This window comes from Hypanus sabinus, chromosome 13 (genome assembly GCF_030144855.1).
Source record: "Hypanus sabinus isolate sHypSab1 chromosome 13, sHypSab1.hap1, whole genome shotgun sequence".
Lineage (NCBI taxonomy): Eukaryota > Metazoa > Chordata > Chondrichthyes > Myliobatiformes > Dasyatidae > Hypanus > Hypanus sabinus.
The window spans coordinates 84,597,312-84,614,542 of NC_082718.1; the positions used below are offsets into that span (position 1 = coordinate 84,597,312).

General features: G+C 42.3%; 1 long non-coding RNA gene across 1 annotated transcript; it reads left to right on the forward strand.

Moving 5' to 3' along the window:
* Positions 1–2,250: 2,250 nt before the first annotated feature.
* Positions 2,251–16,772, forward strand: LOC132403527 (uncharacterized). Its single transcript, XR_009515285.1, has 3 exons — positions 2,251–2,667; positions 2,795–2,861; positions 16,718–16,772. It is a non-coding gene; the product is annotated as an uncharacterized LOC132403527 (long non-coding RNA).
* The last annotated feature ends 459 nt before the right edge of the window (positions 16,773–17,231 follow it).

Below are 17,231 nucleotides of genomic sequence, written 5' to 3' on the forward strand. Positions count from 1 at the left end.
AAAAACGCTAAGAGAAAACTAATAAATGCAGATGCTGGAATATGAATATGCTGAACCAAAATGGTGATTCTTTTCTCTCTCCACGTATGCTGTTTGAGTTCTCCCTGCAATTCTGTTTTAATCCTACGACTGAGGGAGGTTATGGTAGGCCAACTGAATACCACCACGAAGCAACAAGTCACAATGGGGAATGCTGGAAACACTCAGCATCTGTAGCAAGAGAAACAGTTAATGTTTCAGGCTGAAGAACTGAGAAAGTGAGAAAAGTCAGTTGCAAGTTTCTGAGAGTTGGGGGGGGGGAAGTGGTGGAAAGAGCTTACTAGAGCAGGTTGCTTGTGATGTATCACCCAACTATGGGACCACAGTACATTCCAAAAGAGTACTTACTCCTACTGAAATGGCAATGAATCATCATCATCATTGTGTGCCATGTCATATGACATCATCATTGTGTGCCGTGTCGAATGATGTGGGTGATCATGACCATGTTTGGCACAACTTTGTGGGTCGAAGTGCCTGTATTATGCTGTAGGTTTTCTATGTTTCTATGATTGCTCTTGGCAAATTTTCCTACAGAAGTGGTTTGCCATTGCCGTCTTCTGGACTGTGTCTTTACAAGATGGGTGACCGCAGCCATTGTCAATACTCTTCAGTGATTGTCTGGCATCAGTGGTCACATAGCAGGACTTGTGACATGCAGCAGCTGCTTGTACGACCATCCACCACTTGCTCCCATGGCTTCAGATGACCCTGATTGGGGGTGGGGTAGACAAGCAGGTGCTACACCTTGCCCAAGGGTGACTTCCAGGCTAGTGAAGGGAAGGAGTCCCTTACACCTCCTTTGGTAGAGGTGTAGCTCCACCCCACCACCCAACATGGAAAACACAATTTTGATTAACTCAGCTTTTGAAGGGACAATAGAGGAAGCACAATTAAAACTGGGAATGCATCAGGATGTAAGGCAGCAGGAGAATTAATTCAATCTGCACACCAGAGTTTGCAGAGTCAGACCTCTGGGCAGGTTGATGGTGAGGTGATGGCATTGGAGAGAGTCTGGAGATGTTTGAGTCTATGAAATGCAGAGAAGTTTGATAGAGTACATGTTATGTTGTGTAACTCCAGAACATAAAACTAATCAAGAGAAAAACATGGGGAGACCGGAGGAAGTGAGACTCGCACTTATGACGCAGTAACATTATGACATATGCCATTCACGTACTTTTACATATAACCCATAATGGATTATGTAAACAAACAGAACACTTAATCAACTATATATTCACAATATTACTGAAATATTGATTTTAGCAAATGATACTTGAGCGTAAAAGAGTCAAAGAAGACTGAGAGATCCAAGATGCTTCTGAAGTGAGTCCAAATGTTGTTCAAGAGGAGTTACCATAAGAGTCAAGATGAGCTGCCCTTGCAAAGTTCAAAGGTATGTGGTACCCTGATAATTCCAGTGTTCCCTCTAAGGTGTGTGTGCACACACCTTTTTCTACTAGTGCACAGAGGAATTTAAGGTGCACACAAAAGGTTGTCACCCTCTACTTTGTTGGCATGTTAAGTATATTTCATGGTCTTACACAATCACATTTCCCTTTCCAGTTTCTGGTGCAGATGGCGGTGACAACATGGAGTTGGCGATAATATGTCTATACATTGTAGAACTGGCTTATTTATACCGTTTTTATTGAAGAAGTTATTGCTCCACTCTGTCAAATTCCAAAGAAGCAAAGGGCGTGGAGGCAAAATAGCAGCGAGTTGATTTAAAGCAAAATGGTTTATTATCTTAGAACAGCTTCAGGTTTACTTCCACTTAAAAAGTCAGTACGCACATTTTGTTGTCATGTGGCAAAAAAATTGCACTGCACAAGATTTTCGAGCACACTGATTATTACAAATTAGAGGGAGCATCGACCAATTCTATGACTTCAACACAAGTAAACCCAGCACACTGCGAAGGTCACAGAGGGCATCAGAATCAGTGTTTTGATTAAATATATATAAAGTTTGTGAACATGCCACAACTGTTCATGTTTTCTTTGATACATGCAAACAAGATGCAGTCCAGTTAATCTCTCACAGTGTGTTTCTTCTTTCTCATACTAGACTAAGTATAGAGCCCAGAAAGAGAGCTTTCAGCCCATCTGGCCCATGCTGAACACTGTACTCACTCTCACATGCTCTTGTTTTACTTCTTTCATCAAATCCTGGAATCCGAAGAATGCAGTAATTCAGGTAGTTGACTCACCAGAAGCAGAAGCCAATTTATTACCACCGATTTAGATAATGGGAAATTTGTGCTTTTGTGGCAGCAGTACTTTGCAAGGACATACAAGTACTATAACAGAAAAGAATGATGCCTGATGTGCTGATGGATGACTGAGAAACCTGATAGCAGAGGGGAAAAAGCTGAATCATTGAGTGTGGGTCCTCAAGCTCCTGTACCTCCTCCCTGATGGTAATAATAATAAGAAATCATATTCCAGATTGTGAAACACTGCCACCTTGAAGGGCATTTACAGATGGATCATAAGTACTAGCCTTGTTGGTGACGCCGAGCATTGAAAATAAAAATATAAAGAAAAAAACATTTCTCCTTTGTTGAATTCTGAAAGATTTCCAATGAAGGGTTTCGACCTAAAACATTAACTTTTCCTACAGGTAAGGCCCAACTTGCTGAGTATTCCAGCAATTTCTGTTTTTTTTTGCCAATGTTTGCCAAAGTTTTAATTCAATCTATCAACTAATTAATTGATTATGAAATGTCTTGTTCCTTTATGGCCATCAGCCCCTTTGAAAACTGATCTCTGGCTACAACAGTGCATTGCAGAAGGTTTCGGAGATGCCATCAGTATGTGAGTAACTTGTTTGTGTATGCACACGATTTACACAGTTCCTCCATATGCCGTGCCCTTTGCCTGTAATTAAGAACTCACGGAGCACACAGTCTGAATCCCATTGAACAGATAATGCATTTTTCATCATGGACATTTTGACAGCAATGAGGTACAGCTGGAAGAGCCACTGTTTTACAGTGCCAGAGACCAAGGTTCAATCCTAACTTTAGATGCTGGATGTGCAGATTTTCCTTGTTCTGCCTCTGACCAGCATCAGTGTTCATGGGTTCAATGTCCATTCAGAAATCTGATGACAGAGGGGAAAAAGCTGTTCCTGAATCACTGAGTGTGTGCCTTCAGGCTTCTGTACCTCCTCCCTAATGGTAGCAATGAGAAGAGAGCACATCCTGGGTGATGGGGGTCCTTAATGATACTAACTGAAGGCATTGCTCCTTGTAGATGTTCTGGATGCTGGGGAGGCTAGTGCCTATGATGGAGCTGACTGAGTTTACAACATTCTGCAGCTTATTTTGTTCCTGTGCAGTAGCACCCCCCCCCCCCAAACCCCTGACATAACCAGACAGTGATGCAGCCGGTTAGAATGCTCTCCATCTGTGGAAATTTGTGAGTGTCTTTGGTGACAAACCAACTCGTGATAAAAGATAGCTGCTGCTTTAACTGCATCGATATGTTGTTGACCATGTAGCTTCCTTCCAAACGTTCCATTTTCCTCTCGCAATCACAAACACGATGATGCACTTTCTGCAGCATTCCTCCAAGAAAGTGGTAATGTTCGGTGCAGGGAGTTACTGCTGGGGTGGCTCTGCATGCAGGATTGTCACTGATGTTCAGTTCCATCTCCTAGGCAGTGGGGGCATTACATCATCTGGAAGTGACAGGGTGAAAATGGGGCTACAGAACAGTAACTGTTGACAGGAGAGACTGCAGATACTGGAATCTGGAGTGGAAAAGCAAAATGCAGGAGGCAACAGTGTTCAGCTCAGTACCTGTGGAGGGAGAGGGCATTTTGGTGGTTCGGGTCTAGACTTTGCATCAGGACCCTATCTAGTTCCAATGCTGGATCATGATTGAAACATTAACTATCCCTTCACCTCCATGGGTGTTGATCGATCCACTGACTTCCTGTGGCAATTTGTTTTTGGAACTGTTAATTGTTTGTGGCCATGTCTATCTCGAGAAAGCATTGCTCTGAATGCTAACTTCTAACTCCAGTGTATTTGAACCTGTCCAATTTGCATGAATGCATAGTCTTTTTCAGTAACAGCTATCCCCAGGAACAGATTAGTGTTATACATTTTGGGCATGGTAATCTTTTAAAATTAGTCCTCAGAACATGGGTAATGCTGGCATGTGTACATTCCTTGATCAGATCAAGTTCCCTGCAGAAGCACCATCATCATTATCATTGCTATGTTGTATGACGTGGGTGATCATGGTCTCATGACCATGATTGCTCTTGGTAAATTTTCCTGCAGAACTGGTTTGCCATTGTTTTCTTCTGGGCAGTGTCTATACAGCCATTATCAATACACTTTAGAGATTGTCTGCCTGGTGTCAGTGGTCGCATAACCAGGACTTGTGATATGCACCAGCTTCTCATCCGACCATCCACCACCCACTCCCATGGCTTCACGTGACCCTGATCTGGGGGCTAAGCAGGTGCTACACCTTGCCCAAGGGTGACCTTTAGGCTAGCAGAAGGAAGAAGCGCCTTACACCTCCTTTGGTGGAGATGTATCTCAAAGGGGTGCATTTATTATCAAAGTACGTATGCAGTATACAACATCTTGTCCAGACAGCTATGAAACAAAGAAAAACAATGGAAGCTGTTCAAAGAAAAAGATCAACACACCATCCCCACATAAATAAAAAACAAATCATAGGAATCAATAGGAAAATCAAACACTCCCCCATGCGACAAAAAGCAACTTGCCCAAAAAAAAAACAAAAACGTCAAAGCTGTAACTCCTCCGCAAGCAAAAAAAGTCGGGCAAACTGCAACAAGAAAAAAACAGGCAAAAACACAGAATATAAAAACATAAAACTGAAAGTGTTCCTTTGAATCCCAGTCCACAGTCCAATCCATAAATAGCAGAACTTCGGTAGCATCCTCCGACATATATATATATAAAAGAGAGAGAGTGAGAGAGTTTCCTTTTTAATCCTTCCCTCACAGCCTCCCGTGTATCACTTCAGCAAATCACTGACTGATTCTGTTTTGCCAGCATTAATTCAATGCAGAAATCCCAGCTGCAAAAGGAGGAGGAATGGTAATAGGGCCAGCAACCCCATTCCATAAAAACCCAGAGCTACAGAAATGCCAGCAGAAACCCTGGAGACCTCATCACTGGGAGAGGAAGAATATACCAAGGAGATGGGCTACACCTGGGAAAACCAGGACAGAGGACTCTGGTGACCTGCCGTCAGCGGCCTATGTCCTAGTGGGGTGATTGGCTTAAGATGAAGAACGCAATGTGGAATTAATGGATGAGCTGTCTTTTGCCATGCAGATAAAGAGTTCCCAGAGATAAAGAGATCCCAGATGTGTTCTGATACATATTTAAATAGCTCAATCTTCCGAGGTGATGACAATCTCACTCACATATTTTCTTCCTTCTTACTCAGTGAGAGAGGTTTTATCATCATCACTTTTCAAATCTATTAATAAAAGAGTCTGGAATCATATTAGACATTACAGAGATACGGAATATAGACTTATATTTTCATTTGAATTAATTATCTAGGGGTTTATTTCTAACTCATCATCTTTTTTCTTATTTGTCTCAGTTTTGGATTTTAATCATATGTTTTCAATTGTAAAGGAAGGATGGCTTATCCTGGAGACTGAGACACACATTGTAATGCCCTCCAGCTCCAACCTAATGTGTGCATGTTTCATCTCTGTAGGTCAAATGCATGCAAGTATTGCAGGCAAATATGATTTAGGGCTCTGTTGTGATAGCGAGTTCTGACTGCTTTATTGAAACAAACAACTTTAATTTCTTTTACTTGCCTTTGGCAAATGCTATTTTATCCTAAGCCTAAACAGTCAGCAACAGAACCTGTCTGTCTGTCTTTGGTACACCTTCCAGTGTTGCTGGCCCGGTCTCCCATACACAGCAAACTGGGCCAGAGTGGCTGGTCATTCACCTTCAGCAAATAGTGCTTCATTATAGCCCATTGACTTCCTGATAGACTGTAGTTGCATCTCTGTACTCTGGTCCTGGCTGATCTGCTGAGTTCCTGCAGCATTTTGTGTTAACCTGGACTTACCTCATATTACTTTTCGAGTGGATTATTGTTTGTGTACAATTATTTTCCAACACACATTTATGATACTATATGTAAATAACAACATCCGTACACTATAGTTTATCTATCTTATATCACTACTTGGCATTTCAAATACAGTATTGTGCAAAAGTCTAGGGCACATATATATGTATACATATATATATATATATAGCCAGCGTGCATAAGACTTTTACACCGTACTGTAGAGATTTAATGTATTGCATTCTAAGGCTGCAACAAATAAAAACTAATTCCATGGCATATGTGAATGATGATAAACCTGATTCTGATATGGGTCTCTTGTGGGCTGAGCGTGGGAAGGGCAGAGAGAGGGGAATCATGGCTGGGAAAGGGGGAGGGTGTGAGAAGCACCAGAGAGACATTCTGTAATAATCAATAAACCAATTGTTTGGAATTAAATGACCTTGCCTGGTGTCTCAGGGCTGGGTGTGTCTGCTCCCGTGCCAACTCCAACCCCTGGCACTCCTTCTCTGCCACTAACCCCACCCCACCTCACGATGCTTCACCCTCACCATTCCCAAATTCCTTTGTTCCTGCCAGATTTACAAACTCACTCTCCACATTGACAAACACAGTACTGTGCAAAAGTCTTAGGCACCCTAGCTATACATGTGTGCCTAAAACTTTTGCACAATACTGTATATTGTAAATTTTTGAGTTAATACCTCAAGCAATCTTTTCAGAAACTCTGGAAGAACTTTCCTATCATTTTTAATAAACCAATCAGTAAATAATGAACAGAAATAGCTTCTTTAATCAGCTTTGAAGTTATCTCTTGTGAATACTTGCAGACTGATTTCTTTCATTCAATGCAAAAATTGCTCACTTTGATCATTGTCTATCCCCAGACCCCGCAGATGCATCAGAAACCACTGCACGCCTCCACTCTGTTCTTTCATATCAACCTGGAACCACAGCATCAGTGGAAGATTTAGTCACCCACACCTCCTCTTCCCATCAGTCCAATGAGTAAGAGAGCACAGCTAACTATTCCCATTTTCAAAATCCAGGTGTTTTGTTGGCTTGAAGGCCACCGATGAGGCAAGCGTTGGACTGACGCTTCCCCCGCAAGGTTTACTCATCTCTGCAATTAACTTCAGCTCGCTGCTCCATGAGGTTCACTCATCTCTGCACTGAACTGAGGTTGTGGCCTGCAACTAACTCACTTTCCTGAACTTCAGTTCTGAACGTTACTTGCTTACTTTCATTGTTTGCACCATCTGCTTATTTTTCCCTGCCCATTGGACATTTGGTCGTCTTCTTTTGTTTTAATGGGTTCTACCACTTTCTCTGTTTTTTGACTGCCTGTAAGGGAATGGATCTCAAGGTTGTATAAAGTATACACACTTCGATAATAAATGTACTTTGAACTTTGAACCTTGGACTTTGTTGCACCATGCAGAGCCATGAGCTTTGATACGGATGAAAAATGTGATGCCAGGGTTTGGATACAGCATCGTTAGGCAGGGAAAGTTAGATTAGGAATTCCTGACAGCAGTTGCAATTTTATTAGTAAGTTTTCATCCAAGCCAACTGGGTGCCTGTGAAGAACCAGCCCTCAGCTGAGGAAGTAACCAGTGAGTCACAAGACATGAACTATTTAACAGAGCTCTGATCTTTGGCTACTTTTCAATGGTTTTCTTTAATAAAAACAAAATGCTGGAAACATTCAAAAGGTCAGGCAACATCTGAGAAAAGACAGAAATCAAACAAGGCGTATAATTTTTTTTCTATTTCTTTCCATTCCATTCAGGTCTATCCCATAAATATCAACTCTGTTTCTGTCTCCAGCAAGAGGCTTTCCTCACAACTCTGCACATGGAGAACAGGCTGATTAGCTGGGAAGACAGTGTTTTCCTTAACATGGTTGCTGAACAAGGTTCATATATCTGTCACATTCGCTAATTTGGACCCTGAATCAAAAATCTCTGCACAAAGTTTAGATCGATATTACCTGATGTTTGCGTGGTACAGATGATATATAAACACCAAAATGATGTCATAGTTGCAGTGGTGGTTAACGGTGATATTTCTTTGCCACTCTCACATGGGAGGAGTTCACATACTGCACAAGCAGGATTGTCAACGAAGTCCAGTTGAGTATCCTGCATACCGGTGTCCTGGTGTGCTCTGCACTGTCCCTCAGTAACAAACACAATAATAGTGTGGGTGCACCTGCTGGGTGAAAGTTGGATGGCCTGCCAAACTTGTGAATACACTGGTGTACTGACAGTGAATGCTCATCAGTATAGGCAGATCTCAACATTGTTCAGCATCCATTGCTCAGAGTAGGGATTCATTCCTCCAGCCTACAGTTGTTGAATGTACCTTCAGTCTGGCCACTCAAGTTCCCATTCATCTCATTACTCACTGGGCAGAGTACATACTCTGGACCCCTTTCACCATCTCCCACTGATGGTGCGGAACGTCTGGCTCACAGCACGGCACAACGAAGGATGGTTCAAGAACTAGAATTCTGGGAGACTCATATGAAAGGGGATGTCCTGTAGTCAAAGTGGACATTCTTTGCTTTCCAAAACTACCACCTCTCCACCATCTCTGCACTGACAATTAATACTTGCCTGTGCAATTTTATTTCCTCTTCCCGTACTATGTCACAGGTAACTGCAAACAAACGTTCTCTTGCTATGGATTCCTCCTAAAACACGTGCTGTAATTGCTGACTAACACAGTACTTATACCAGTCAGAAGATATTCTGCGAGATAGACACTGTTCAAATGCTGCTGAGGTCTTGACAAAAGGGCTTGCGACGTCTCCTGATATGCTTCAGAAATAAGTTCTGCAGTGAAGACCATGAAAGGTTAACCCTTAAATGATGAGCATTTCATTCCATGGAATTTGAAATCAAAATTAACATTCCATTTATTCTGAAACAGCCATAGTTAGGTGGTTAGAGCAGGAATTCTTGGATCCATATTAAGTAACACTTGCACGCATTTTAACTTGCATTCAAGCCTTTAAGTGGCTGCTGCTGAAACTGGCATTCACAAATCACCCCAAGGGGTGACTAGGATGGCTCAGGACATCATTGGGTCTCAACTAATGGATCTGGAGACAATATACAATTCTCGAAGTAACGTCATTGAAGATCCATCCCATCCCGGACACAGTCTGTCCACTCTCCTGCCATCTGGTAGGAAATACAGAAACATCTTAGCCCAGTCAGTAAGAATGAAAAGCAGTTTTTATCTTTCCTGACGGCTGTCGTGCAGCTGAATTATTTAATTAGTCATTGAACTACAACATGGAATGGACCTTTCTGATCCTTTGAGCCATACCACCCAGCAATCTCCTGGTTTTAATCCTAGCCTAATCACGGCACAATTTACAATGATCATTCAACCTACCAAAAGGTACATCTTTGGACTGTGTGAAGAAACTAGAGGAACTCGCGCGGTCACGGGGAGAACGTACGAACTCCTTACAAACAGTGGTAGGAATTGAACCCGGGTCGCCTGTACAGTAAAGCGTTGTGCTAACCACTACGCTACATTACCACCACCCCCCCTCACCCCCAGCTTGCTGACGCTAAGCCACAGCTTGGCTATGACCTTTGAGTGTTATGGATGATCAGTCACTCGTTGCATGTAAATATTGGATTTTTAAAATTATGCTACACTGCATGCATTGTAAATATCTGTTTTTGCACAGACTGGAGTAACACCACAATCTCGTTGTCTTGAGCAATGACGATAAATTTCTATTCCATTTACTCACTTAGTAAGATGACACAAGTAACTATGACCTCATCCAATGCTTTAGATTTAACACAGTCTTGTTCTCTCCTTTAAAATTCAAAGAATGCAGAAGAAAGAATAATACAGTCATTGCCTCACAGCTGCAATGACCTAGGCTCAAAGTTGACCTTTAAGGTCATGTGTGAGGAGTTTGCAAGTTCAGAACGTTCTGGATTCCTCCCACATCCCATGGTCACTGTAAATAACCCTGATGAATGGTAGAATCTGGGTTGATTTGACAGGAATACGTGGAGAATTTTGGAGTCAGGGTGGAGATACATCTCTACCAAAGGAGGTGTAAGGTCCCCTTCCCTCAGCTAGCCTGCAGGTCACCCTTTGGCAAAGTGTCGCACCTGCTTAGTCCCCTGATCAGGGTCATGTGAAGCCATGGGAGCAGGTGGTGGATGGTCGTATGAGCAGCCGGTGCAGATCACAAGTCCTGGTTATGTCACCACTGACGCCAGGCAGGCAATCTCTGAAGAGTATTGACGGCTGTTCTTGTAAAGACACTGCCCAGAATAAAGAAGTGGCAAACCACTTCTGCAGAAAAATTTGCAAGAGCTATCATGGTTACCCACATCATAAGACATGACACATAATTATGAAGTTGGGGAGAAGAAGATGAAATTCGTAGAAATCAGTGTAAATGGATGTTTGAAGTTCAACATGGACTAAGTGGGCTGAAGGGCTTGCTTTCAGTGCCATATGTCTCTACATTGATCACTCTATAAGATGGGTTATCTCATCTGCTATTCATAAACACATCACAGACAGCAAAACTATATTTACAGATCTCCAGACCAGGCTAATCACACAAAAACATCATAAAATTTTCTGCCAGATCGGCAGCTGTGAGCAGAAATAACGAGCTCCCTGCCAAAGTTCTCTTTCCTTTCTGGTCTCCGGGGCAACAAACACAACTCATTCCGGTGCTGATGAGTAGATACCCTTCCAAAATACTGAGTCTCCCATTTGGAAGTGATTTGGTTACTTTGTTTGCCAGACATTTTGAAACCAAGTTATTTCACATTTAATTTTGTGTTAGTGAAAACAAAGTGATTTCCACTAGAAGCAACATCCTTCAAGAGAACCACAACCTTGTGTGCCTCATTGACCCGGAGAGCTATGCTGGCTGGAGTCAGGGCTTTATGCTTTGGCTCTTGGTAGGGTCACCCATGACAAACAGGTCAAATGGTAGAGGCAAGACCAAGCATCGTCCATCAGACATCTAGGTTCAGCGGTTCAGCTCAAGGCTAACAATCCTGGCTGGTAAAACGAAATTGATATGGAAACAGCAATGAAGAATCCTTCTACATCTGAGTGCGACGATATTCCTGAGTCTCCTCCTGGAATGTGGTGTGGGAGAGGGTGTTGATGTTTTTCTTTGAATGGGTTCCATGGTTTTCTTCACCTTGTGGCTGTCTTTGGGGAAGACGAATCCGTGGGTTGTATAATGCATACTTACTTTGATAGTAAATGCACTTTGAATCTTTGAAATGATCCTGCATGGGTGTCATAAGGAATGTACCCCTAGCTTAGAAGGCTCCATTGAGAAATGAGATCGAAATTATGGGCTCCATTTCTTGGACGGATGAATGCAACTTTAACATCCTTCAAAGGCTTAATAAAGTTCTAAAATGCCCTTGCAGACCATATAGTCAAACCCCTGTTGTGTTTAAAGCAAGTTAGTCACCTCCTATGTAACCCATCCAAAATTGTTTTCTGTTGGAGGCCATGAGCAACATTCCCTCTCATTTTAATTTACAGCTGTACGGACCAACCATTGCTCTGAACAACTAATTTTTACAGGCCTGTAAACTATACGGCACTTTAAATGTTTTGCTTTGTAATACGCATACTATGAATATTCAGAATGAAATTAAAAAATACTATTGACTTTATTTGTTAATGAAATGCAGCACAATTCACGTTTCATAATTTTTTTTCTCACCCGTCTGTATATCAGCTGCACGGCAACAAAGGATATGTGCACAGGGGCACCTCAGTTACCGTGCAGCTGCACTCCAATGCAGCTTAGAGGAAGCAATGACAAGGAGACTCTGTTTTAACAGGGTTCGACAGCTCTTTACTTAACAATCCAATGTGACTGGTTTATATACAGTACATTAAAATATGGTTTTGAAATCATCCAGCATCTTTTTAAAGAACTTGCGCACATTTCCTCAATTAAAAGCGTGGAGTTTTACTGCCAGTATGATATATTCTGCTCTGTTTTCTAAGATTCTGCTGGATGACATTCCAATTGTTGGGTTTGCCAGAGGAAAATGTCAAACAAACTATATTCAATGATTTAACAGCGAAGGGTGGCGTTAAAGAGGAATCTGTTTCTAACGCCTGCAGATATCTATGTTTCAATGTTTCTCCATTTACCACACTTGGCTGAAAAGATTTTCATTTCTTGTCTTGGATGATTTCTCCTCTCTACTCAGCGGCATGTTTGGTTCTGCCTAATAATGGCTCTCATTCCAGCTTAATGTGGTACCCTAATAGAAGTGCAAAGACAGAAATTAACATTTCAGTTTGAAAGCAAAAGAGAAGACAGCAAGGTTCCTGATTGCTGATCATACCCAGTAGGAAGTAAAGCCCGTGTGTGGATTTTGAAGGACTGTTGCTCCCGGTTTGTAAGGCTGAAAATGTCATTAGAATCGGTGGCTGGGTACAGTAATGGAGCTGCAAGGGTCACTGAACCAAAGGGAAGACATAGATTCAAAGAAGTAGACCTTGTGCCTGTCAGACAGTGACTGAGACCGAAGAATTGGGGCCGAGCTTTTGGGTGCAGCTTTTATGGAGTTATATAACACAGAGTTAGAGAGAGAGTTTCCCATGAATCTTAATCATCTGGTTCCTCAAATAAGAGCTGGATGACCTTCAAGTTAATTTGTTACCTGGCAACAGAGATCTTGAGAGATAATGTGTTACTTATTCAGTTTGCACCTCTAAAAGCTCAATGAGAAGGACTGGAACAGCCCAAGATGGTGATTAAAACTGCAGCAAGGGAATCAACCCTTCAAGTGGGCTCTGTGAACATTACTGCAGTTTAAATGCATCACTTCCAAAAATTTTAATCCTCAGTAGTTTAAGCACGTGTTTTCACCATCTGCAAGGCTTTCCTCCTCAACTTATTTTCAGATCTTATCAGCGTAACAGTTAGCATAACGCTTTACAGCACCAGCGATCGGGATACAAAGCCCACCACTGTCTGTAAGGAGTTTGTGTGTTCTCCCCCTGTGACTGTATAGGATTCCCTCTGTTTTCCTTGTACATTCCATAGATGTACGGGATCGTAGGTTAATTGGTCACATGATGAGCATTGTCATTGTGCCAAAAGTGTCTCTTACTGTGCCGTATCTCTAAGTAAAAATAAAAAAATATATTCTACATCATTCATGGCTGTACCCTGACCAATGCAGACCTACTTTTTAAACATTAGTCTCCACTCCGGTAAACCCCTTTGTGGCCTTTTCCTCCCCTCTTTCACAATTCCATCAAATCCCTCAATCCATCGATATATCTACAATCTCCAATTCTGACCAATGGTGTATCCCTGACTTTACTTTCAACTGGCAGCCAAGCATTTCAAAGCCTTCAACCAAGGCATAGAGAAACTCTCCCTAACATCTTTCTACCTTTCATTTTCTCTCTTAAAGCTCTCTTTAAAAGACTTTGGTTAGTGTATTGACTGTGTGGGCTTCCTCCTGATACTCTGGTTTCCTCCCACGCACATGCCGAAGGCATATGGGTCGTAATGTAGGGTAATATAATGGATGGAAACTGAGTCAGGGTTCACTTTAAGAGGCAGGTCTGATGTGATGATGTAATCTCATGAAGTTTTTTTTAGCCACACTTTATGTTCTGTGTTTGGAGGGCAATAAAGGAGTTGTTACGGTTTTCCTTAATAGTGTTTTATTTACGAAAGCCAACAGTAAATTGTGGGCATGCTAAGTTGGGGCTGGAAACATGGCAACACTTGCAGACTGCCCCCAGCTCATCCTCAGACTGTGTTGGTCATTGACACAAATGACACATTTCGCTGTGTGGTTTAATATTTTGATGCACACGTGACAAATAGAGCTTTTTTTAAAAATCTGCATGAGCAAAAGCCCTCAGAATAACCTTGAGAAATGATGGCCTGTAATAACAGCTGCTATGCTTTTTGATTATCTTTAGATCACAAAGTTACTGCGCAATTGGAAATCTGTTCCAGCAAAACCTTGCATTGATTTAGGCCAGTAAAATTTCACGAGATACTTCACCAGTGTTATTAATGATAATTTGACAGCAAGCCAGATGATCAAAAGCATTAACAAATACATTTTAAGGAGTCCTTTAAAAGCAAAGAAAAAAAAATGAAAGGTGAAAAGGCTTTGGGGAGAAAATCCTAAAGCCTTGGGCTAAGGCTTTGAAATGCATGTTTGCAAGATGGAAGTAATGAAGGTCAGAGATATACCACAGGTCAAAGTTGGAGGATTGCAGACGCTGTAATTGGTGGATTGAGAAGCTGGATAGGATTGCAAAGGTAGGGGGACAGAAAGGACACAAGGGGATTTACTGGAGTATAAATCAATGTTAAAAAGTAAGCCTGTATTGCTCAGGTCACAGCCATGAAGGGCTTAGAATTTTTTTCATTTTAGAATCAGAATCATTGGCAGATGTTGTGAAATGTGTTAACTTTACAGCAGCAGTGCAATGAAGTACATGATAAATGTATATAGAAAAAAACTGAGTTACATTAAGTGTGTATGTGTGTGCGCGCAGATATATATAAAATAGTTCAGTTAAAATAAGTAGAAAAAAATAGAAATAAAAAAGTAATAACGTTGTGTTCATGGGCTCAACGTCCATTCAGATTTCGGAAGCCAGAGGGGAAAAAGCTGATCCTGAATCACTGAGTGTGTGCCTTCAGACATCTGTACCTCCTCCCTGATGGGAACAGTGAGAAGAGGGCATGTCCTGGGGGATCCTTAATGATGGACGCTCTCTCCCTGAGGCACTGCTCCTTGAAGATGTCTTGGATTCTATGGCTAGTAGCCATGATGGAATTGGCTAATTTTCCAAGTTTCTGCAGCTTATTTCAATCTTGTGCTGTAGCCCTGCCACCCACCACCCCCCCCCCCCATACCAGATGGTAATGCAGCCAGTCAAAATGCTCTCCATGGTACACTTGGAGAAGTTTTCAAGTGTTTTAGTTGATAAGTCAAATCTCCTCAAACTCCTAATGAAATATAGCCATTGTCTTGCCTTCATTATAGCTGATTCAATATTTTGTGTCCAAACTAGGTCATTAAAGATATTGACACTCAGGAACTTGAAACTGCTCACTCTCTTGACTTCTGATCCCTTTATAAGGATTGGTTTGTGTTCCCTTGTCCTACCCTTCCTGGAGTCCACAATCAGCTTTTGGCCTTGCTGACACTGAGTGTGAGGTTGTAGATGCAACACCACACAACTAACTGGTCTATCTTGCTCCTGTATGCCCTTTCATCACTATCTGAAATTCAGCCAACGATAGTTTATAGATGGCACTTGAGCTATGCCTAGCCTCACAGTCTCGGGTGTAAAGAGATCACAGCAGTGGGCTAGGCACACATCCCTGTGCAACACCAGTGCTGATTATCAGCAAGGTGGAGATGTTACTTCCAAATGCACAGATTGTGGTCTTCCAGTTAGGAAGTCAAGGATCTAATTGCAGAGAGAGGTACAGAGGCCTAGATTATGTAGCTTTTCAATCAGCTCTGGAAGAATTTTGGTGTTAAATGCTGAGCTATAGTCAATAAACTGCACCCTGACGTAAGTATTTGCATTGTCCTGGTGATCCAAAGCTGCGTGGGGAGCCAATGAGACTGTGTCTGCTGTGGACCGATTGTGGCGATACCCAAACTATAGTGGGTCCAGGTCCTCCCTGAGACAGGTGTTGATTCTAGCCATGACCAACCTCTCAAGGCATTTCATCACCTTAGACGTAAGTGCTACTGGATTATAATCACTGAGGCTACTCACACTGCTTTTCTGTTGCCCTTTTGAAGCAGGTAGGAATTTCTGACTTTAGCAGCGAGAGATTGAAAATTTTTATATTTAGTGAGAGATACAGCAGAGTCATGGATCTTTCCATTCCAATGAGTACGCACACCCTGGTGACCTTTACAGCTTTAGAATATGGGAGGAAACCAGAGCACCTGCATGAAACCCATCTGGTCACATGGAGAACGCAAGAACTCCTTGCACACAGCAGCAGAACTGAACACAGGTCGCTGGCATGGGTGCCGCCCCCAAAGAGGAAGGAGTCTTGAAACCATCCAATAGAAAGTCCTGGATGAAGTGAGGAAGAGGAGGTGAAAGGGAGGAGCTGAGGTTGACGGAGGGTTTCTGTATGCAGCTCACTGACTGCCATACAGGGAACCATCCATGAATCTGCATCTGCTGACCACTCATACCTTCCTGTGGTCGGCAACAGTTGACATTATTTGATGAAAAATTAGGAGGTTATCCAAAATTAATATTGCAAAGTCTTTTTTATAAATCAAAACAATACCACAGTGGGTGGTAAAGTGGCAGAGAATGGGCAACAATACGTGATCTAGTGTCATGTGTGGGTTAGTTTACTTGTCGATCGAAAGCGGCTCCTACCATCAATTGGTCCGTTTAAAGTGTGCAAAAGCTTTTTCCCATTGGTTGCCGTGGGTGCCACCGCACCAGTGTCCGGTTTCAGGACCTCACGGGGTAGGTGCAGGAGGCCTGATCTCTTTTCTTTTGTCACCAAGGTCCGCTTCACCCTGAGGTCACACCCAGCGCTGGAGGACCATTGGGAAAATATGCCCCAGACTTAGAGGGCCCACGCACACTCTTAGCTAAGTATTTGCTTGTTGAATATTTAGTTTGTGTAATTTAGATGTTGAATCTTTTACTGTTTGTAAATAAATGATTAATATGCTTATTTGTAGTCAGTTTCTTCTGTCTCACGCACCAAGCCTGTGAACCTGCTTTCTCTTGACGCCAAGCTTTGGGAACCAGATGAGATCCTGACCTTGGCTGCTCTGTGTACTGAGTCTATGTGTTCTCTTTGTGAATGGGTGGCTTCGTCTGGGTTCTCAGGTTTCCTCCCACAAGAGAGGATGGCAAGTTAACTGGCTGCTGAAAATAATTACCTCTTAGTGATTGGTTAATGGCCAAGTCCATCACAGGTAATGCCCTCTCCTCCACTGAGCACATCTACATGAAACGTTGTCACAAGAAAGCAGCATCCATCATCAGGGGCCCCCCACCACCCAGGACATG